Raw genomic sequence first — 7,961 nt, 5'->3', positions numbered from 1 at the left:
CTCCCTACTCTCATTTGAGACTCACTGTTCTAGATGATTCCATCTGGCATCATTGATTTCTGTACTTTGTAGAAACTGAAGGCTCTGAAGTTAGTATCTCCGATCCTAACGTGCCCTTGGAGCTCATGCTCACATGTCCAACTGCCTACAGCGTTTCTCCATATGAATGTGTAAGAGGGGTCTTATTTTTTTATGTTTATTTTGAGAGAGAGAAAGAAAGAGAGTAAGCATGTGTGAGGGAGAGGCAGAGGGAGTGAGGGAGAGAAAGAATCCCAAACAGGCTCCATGCTAACAAAACAAAGCCTGACTCAGGGCTCCATCCTACAAACCATGGGATCATGACCTGAGCCAAAACTAAGAGTTGGACACTCAACCTACTGAGTCACCCAGTGGTCCCCTGGGAGTCTTCTTTTCTTTTCTTTTCTTTTTTTTTTTCCTACTGTCCAGCCCCGCTCAGTGCCCACAGCCCACAGGTCAGGAGGCTGGGCAATGGTTCAGGGCTGCGCTTCCTCTGGCACAGCTCCACTCCGAGTGAGAGTCTTATTTTCAACATGATTTCTTTTTTTTTTAATTTTTAACATTTTTATTTATTTTTGAGAAAGAGAGAGAGACACAGCATGAGGGAGGGAGGAGCACACACACACACACACACACACACACACACACACACAGAATCTGAAGCAGACTCCAGGTTCTGAGCTGCCAGCACAGAGCCCGACATGGGGCTGGAACTCATGAACCATGAGATCATGACCTGAGCTGAAGTCAGACACATAACTAACTAAGCCACCCAGGCATCCCTCAACATGATTTCTAACCTGCTTCCTCCTCAACCTGTTCCTTCCCCAGTCTCCTCATATTAGTAAATGGCATCCCCACCTACCAAGTGGCTAAAGCCTCAGCCCCTGAGATGACTCCTCCCTTTCCCTTATCTCATATCTAATCCATCAACAAAACCTGGTGATTTTACCCCCAAAGCAGAAGTCAGACTTGATCTCTGCTCTTCCTATCCATGGCTCCCATTTGAATCCAAAGCCTGAAATTTTTTGCGCTTCAAATTCCGCAGACAGGCTTTGGTCCAGCTACTGCACCTGTACAGGTACATCATGAGACCGTTAGTAACCACTACCTTGCCGAATTCAATGATTAATTCCCAGATCTCAAATGACTCAACCCGTCAGTCCTAAATGACACTGAAGTCCTTTTACTTTGCTTGAAAGATTACATTTTATTCGTCTAGATTCTGGCTCTCCCTTTGTTTTCCACCCTTGTCATTGATGGCCACTTTCGATCTACTTGGCTGGGTTCCCTTGAACTTCCTGACCTCTAGACATTGGTGTGCTCCAGGGCCCAGACCTTCAGTCTGAGTTTGCTGTTGTGTTAAAAAACAAAATCCAACTGAGTAAACTCTAAAGAACTTATTGGTTTTATTCAATGATTCATGAACTGGGCAGCATCTGATCTAAACAAATGGAAAGGAGCTCTGAGTAGCTGTACAAAATGAAAGGCTTGTATAGACACAGGGAGGAAGAGCAAGAAAGGGACACTAGGCAAAAAAAAAAAAAACCCAAAAAATGCAGGTTGGTTATGGCCAGGTGACTTTCCTTCAGGAGATGGCAGGGGTCTATCTTGCAGATGATCTGGTGGCTCCTGGTTGACTGGTTTCAGAGTCCATTTCCAGGGGAGCTCACACTATAATTAAATTTTGGTTTGGTGACATGGGTTTAGCATAAGCGACTCCATTTTGGGCTTGTTGTCTTGTTTTTAATGGTTGCTTCATAGCAAATAACAGCAAGTTTAGTAGCTTTAAATGACTAAGTTTATTATCTCATCATTTCTGTAGCTCAGGAGTCCAGGAGAAGCCTCACAGGGTCCTCTGCTCAGGGTCTCACTCAAAGCAGAAGTAAGGGTGTCAATCAGGCTGTTCTCACCTACAGGCTCAACTGGGGAAGAATCTGCTTCCAAACTCACTCAGAGTTGTTGGAAGAACTCATTTCCTTGCTTTGGTGGGAGATCGGGAGTAGATTCTAGCTGCAAACCAGAGACCATCCTCAACTCCCAGGGGCTACCTGCAGTTTCCCACCACATGACTCACTCCACAGGTCGTTTGAAATATGGCTCTTCGCTCCTTCAAGGCGAGCAGGAGAGCCTCTTACTACAGTGCAAAAACAGAGTCTGATTTAATATAATGTGATCATAAGAGCGATAATGCCTTACGTTGCCAAGAGGGCTGTCAGACACACCTCTGTCCATACTCACTGCATCGTTAAGCCCACTCCTTTTCAGGTCTTGAAATATCATCTGTATCCTAATGACACTCTTATTTGTGTCTCCAACCTGGACCCCATCCCTGGACTCTAAACTCTTGTATTCAACTGCTGGCTTGGCATTCCTGTTGGGGTTCAACCGCCACCTCAAATGTTTTATCTCCAAAGCCAAATCCCCCGTTTCCCGTCAAACTTGCTTCTTCTGTAGCCTTTCCCATATTAGCAAATGGCACCTTCATTGTTCCAGGGCCTCAGGCTAAAGAATCATAAAATCATCCCAATTCTTACCTTTTCTGTACACTCTACACTTAATTTATCTACAAATCCTGTGAGTTTTGCCTTCAAAATACACCCAGAATCTCACCATTTCTCCCCATTCTCACATCTACCAGTCCAGTCCATCTACCAGTCTACTCACCTAGATTGGTGGTCCTCAGCCCAGAGAGTTTTGTCCCCCTGCTCCCTAGGGGACTTTGACAGTGTCCTAGAAGTTGTCATGATTGGGGGAAAGGGTGCTACTGGCATCTAGTGGTCAGAGGCCAGGAGTTCTGCTAAATAAACACCCTGCAGTGCACTGGATAACCCCGACAACAAAAATTTATGTGGTCCCAAATGTCAACAGTACAGAGGCCATGAAATCTCAACCTACAGTGATGCAGATAGCCTCCTAACTGCTCTCCCTGCCTCCGCCCCTGGTCCCCACCCCTTAGGTCTATTGTGCACACAGTAGCCTGAGTAATTCTTTTCTAATTGAAGTCAAGTCAAGGCTCTTCAGAACAAGCCAACAGCTTCTCATCTGGCACAGAGTTAAAGACAAATCCTTGTCAGGGCCTTTGAGACTGTATGTGACCCCACTGCCTCCCTTACCTACCTCTTACCATTTGGCCAGCCTTATTGGTCTCTATTCCTTTCTTTAAACACACCTGATGAGTTTGCTGTTTGCCTTGTTTGGAATGATCTTCTCCAAATAGCACAGTGGCTCATTCCTTAATTTCCTCCAGGTCTTTGCTCAAATGACAGTCTTCCCTGACACACTCCTCCATAAAATGCCAATATGTTCCCTTAAGCCCCCAGCTGCCATGTCCCCTTACCTAGCTTTACTTTTCTTTCTAGTCTTTGTCAACATCTCATATATATGTGTATTTATTTGCTTATTTTCTGACCCAACCACTAAAATGGAAGCTCCATGAGGGTGCAGAAAATTTATTTTTCCTGTTAACTACTTTTCCTTTTCTTAATGTTTATTTTTGAGAGAGAGAGCGAGAGCGAGAGAGCACAAACAGGGGCAGAGAGACAGGGAGACACAGAATCGAAGCAGTCTCCAAGCTCCGAGCCATCAGCACAGAGCCTGATATGGAGCTCGAACTCACCAACCTCGAGATCATGACCTGAGCCAAAGTCAGTCGCATAACCCTGAGCCACTCAAGCGTCCCTCTGTTGTTAACTATCCTATCTTCAGGGTCTAGAACAGTTCCTGACACCTAGTTGGCCTTCCATAAATATTGAAGAATGATTTGTTTCTATTTTTGCCTTCATTCTATCTGTTTTCTACACAGCAGCCAAAGTGATCTTTTAAAAATGCAAAAGGAGGGGCGCCTAGGTGGCTCAGTCAGTTGAGCATGGAGACTCTTGATTTCAGCTCAGGTCATGATCTCAGGGTTCCTGGGATTGAGACTTGTCTCTCTCTCTCTCTCTCTCTTTCTCTCTCAAAATAAATAAATAAACTAAAAAAATGCAAAAGAAATTCCATCACCATCTCCCACCCACCAGGGTAAAACCCTTCAATCGCTTTCCATTGCACTCAAGCCCCAGTTGACAGTCTACAAACCAGGGCAGATTAAGATTCCAGAGTTCTTAATCTCTGAAAAGATTATGGTGTCATCGCTATGAAAGATAATTTAAAAATTTTTAAATTTCGATCCCAAAGTAAGTGTGTTAAAAGCCTAACAGTTTCAGATTTCACAAACTCTCATTAATCTTCTCACCCTGTGTGTGTTTCATCTTTCCACCGCCCCTTCTTCCCTTCTGCTTCTGTCATTCCCTATGGTCTGCCAGGACTACTATAACAGGCCTTCCAAGTTGTCTTCCCATCCCCAACCATACGCCTTTCTTCCCCCCCTACCCCCATCCATCCTCTACACTTAGTCCAAAATGATCACTCTAAAATGCACATCTCATTATGTGCATCTTCTATTGAAAATTAGTATCTCCTAAGGATGTCCAAGTTTCCCTAGTGTAGGATGTTTGTGAGACCCTTTGACGGCAAGTGACTGCAATCCAAAGTGAAGTGGATGGAAAGAAGGGGGAAAAGCAAACAAAACAAAACAAAGGAATTTTCAGGTTCACCTAGGGAAGGATACTGCGGTTCATAAAATCGAAAGAGCTGAAGAGTTGGAATTTCGGAATCAAGAACTAGGGACTGGAAATAGCAGAACACATGTTCTCTCTGTCTATGTCTCATGTTTACTTCTCTCCACGTGGCTTCTTTCTTCTTTGGTCAGAGTCTCTCTGAGTGTTAAGGAAGATGGCCATTGCCAAGTCCTGAATCCCAACGAGTAAGGCTAGCAACGTCACTAAAAAGATAACCTCTCCTTCCTGCCATTTAAATATCAATCCCAGGGAGACTCTGATTCATCCCTACTTGAATCAGGTGGACCCATCACTGTGTGTGTTTATAAGCATGGTCCCCACCAGACCATGTAAAACATGGAAGAAATTACCCACAGTCAATGGCATGCCGTCCCCAGAAAAAGGAAGATGAGAAAACACTGTGGTCAGACACAACAGAATAGCCAACAGCTTCCACTGTTTACTGAACATGGTGCATTGAGACCTTACAGATCTGGTGCCTGAAAATCTCTCCAACTCCACTTTCGTCCACTCCTCCCTCACATTCTATGTTCTAACCACGGGGAACTGCTGTGAATTCTTGATGGATTTGGCTATCTCTTACCTCCAGAAGGTCACATCTACTGCTCCCTGTGCCTATAACACTTTTTGCTGGCTTGTTATACAAATATAGCACATCCATGGGACGCCCGGGTGACTCAGTCTGTTGAGCGTCCGGCTTCTGCTCAGGTCACGATCTCCCGGTTTGTGAGTTCAAGCCTGGTATCTGGCTCTGTGCTGACAGCTCAGAGCCTGGAGCCTGCTTCAGATTCTGTGTCTCCCTCTCTCCCTGCCCCTTGCCCACTCCCCCTCCTCTCTCTCAAAAATAAATAACATGAAAATCTTTAAAAAAATACTTCCTGACATTATTCAGTACTGTCCTCATACATCACCTCCTACAGGAAGTCTGTTTTGATTTATAGGTGTCATTATGGTTTAGGGATAGGAAGGCCAACAGATCAGGAGACAACTTTCATTGAAAAGACCCTTGGTTACTAACAGATCCCCTAAGGAGAGAGCATGCCAGGGGTGCCTGGGTGGCTTAGTCGGTTAAGCGCCCGACTTTCGCTTAGGTCATGATCTCGCGGTTCATGAGTTCGAGCCCCGCGTCGGGCTCTGTGCTGACTGCCAACTCGGAGCCTGGAGCCTGTTTCAGAGTCTGTGACTCCCTCTCTCTCTGACCCTCCCCTGCTCACGCTGTCTCTCTCTCTCTCCTAAAAATAAATAAAGACATTAAAAAAAAAAAAAGGAGAGAGCATGCTATCACCAGGGAGGGAGGCGGGAGGACATAGGAAAGTACCAGGAGCTGTCAGGATGGGGCTGGGGATAAGAGCCTTTATTGTGGTTTCTGCAGGATAGACTGGGGGAAGCATGGACAGCAGATTAGGACTGGCTGGTTTGAATACTTTCAGCAGGAGCTGGGGCATAGGGGCATACTCTGCTGCTTTGGTACCGGCACCTGGCGTGGTCAGGTCCCTGAACGTGTGACTTCCACTGGAGAGGTGGTTGGGGATCAGACTCTAGATTCGTTGCCTTGCCTTTAAAAAGCACACCCCAGATGAGTTGTTTACTCTGCCTAGAAACTGACCAACCCTGGGAGGGGCCCAGCAAGGCCCCGGATTGCCGAAGCATCCGAATACAAAAAAATAAGACTCCGTTACTAGTTTTCCCTGACATTTTTTCCAGCCTCTTCCCCTAAATCGGATTTATGCACCTCTTCTCTGTGATCCTATAATAACTTGTGCACGCCTCTGCCACTGCAAGGCGGCTGTGCCAACGATGGTATCCTAAGCAACAGCTCCGGCAAACTTTGACCTTCAAATTCCGTCTAGGGAAGTGGCTGAGAATTTTAAGCTGTTTTAATGTAGGTTTAATGGATACGTGACCTCATTTTATGCTGATCGCCTGTAAGACTGCACATTGAGTCTTCACTCATCTGGCTTAAAAATATTTTTATTCATATGTTTTATTAAAATGATGAACACAACATTCTAGATGCGCTATATTCTGAATTTCAACACAGTACAGGCCACCCCTACATTAACTCATGCAGCCATCATTCACTTATCTTTGTACAGAAGATACATCTTTTCTCTGCATTATTGTGCATTTGACCTTCAAAATACACAATTAATTAGGAGTATTGAAACTCTGAAATGCTCTTTTAAACAATTCAGAGCTGTGAATATCTGCGCGTATAAAATCAAAATTGTATGCATGAATACATAACTACCCCTCACACTGCTGGTTCGATGGTACCTTACTACCTCGATGGGATGTCGCTCTGTGCTGTAGATGTTGCTTGAGGAGGAAAGCACAGGCTGGCTTTCAGCCTAAAGGGGCTCCTTCCGGACTAACCTGTAAAATCTTAGGCAAAGATGCTACATGTGCACTTGCTTGGCTCCAGTGGGCATAGCTCGATTCACGTTCTTCCCTATGATCTTCACGCTCTCAACGGGACGCGATGGCCAGCTATCCAATAGCAAGTGAGGGACTAACACATCACGATGTCAATTTCAGCTACTCTCTGTTTAAGGGATGTGAACATGTATTTAACACTCTTAGTGATTCAACTTTGGAGCAAAGATTTTTGTCATTCTTTTCTTTAAGCTTTTAGGTCAGTTGAATTAAGGAGTGCCCTGAGATTGTCAAGAGCCAACATTTATCTGCAACTACTTCTCTCTATGATAAAAAGTTTCTCAAGAAACAACACAAGTAAACAGGCAAAAAAGCACAGATATAGTTTGGATCCTGCCCCAAATTGTCAACCACAGCTCCTGATTCCATGTTTTTTTCACCTCAGGGTTCCTATTCATTGACTTTTTTTTAAATGTTTATTTATTTTTAAAAGAGACAGAGTGTGAGTGGGGGAGGGGCAGAGAGAGAGGGAGACACAGAATCCAAAGTAGGCTCCAGGCTCTGAGCTGTCAGCACAGAGCCTGAAGTGGGACTCGAACTCACGAACCACAAGATCATGACCTGAGCTGAAGTCGGAAGCTTAACCAACTGAGCCACCCAGGTGCACACGTTGACTATTTTAAGTAAATATGTTTTATATGTTTGCAGTTATAAAATAACTGTATAGTAATGAAATGCACTTTTTTTGCTTTCATATTAATGGATTTTGGTGAATTTTCCCCATTTTTAAAAATAGTATTTATTTGGGCTCTGTTATGGACCAAATATTTCTGTCCTCCCCTCACAATTCATATGCTAGAATCCTAAATCTCCAATGTAATGATATTTACAGATAAGGCCCTTGGGAGGTTATTAGGTCATGAGGGTGTGGCCTTAATAATGGGATTA

The sequence above is a fragment of the Crocuta crocuta genome, unplaced genomic scaffold, assembly GCF_008692635.1.
Source record: "Crocuta crocuta isolate KB4526 unplaced genomic scaffold, BGI_CrCroc_1.0 scaffold59, whole genome shotgun sequence".
Taxonomy (NCBI): Eukaryota; Metazoa; Chordata; class Mammalia; order Carnivora; family Hyaenidae; genus Crocuta; species Crocuta crocuta.
The sequence above is the reverse complement of the archived record's forward strand: the minus strand, read 5'-3'. Positions refer to the sequence as shown.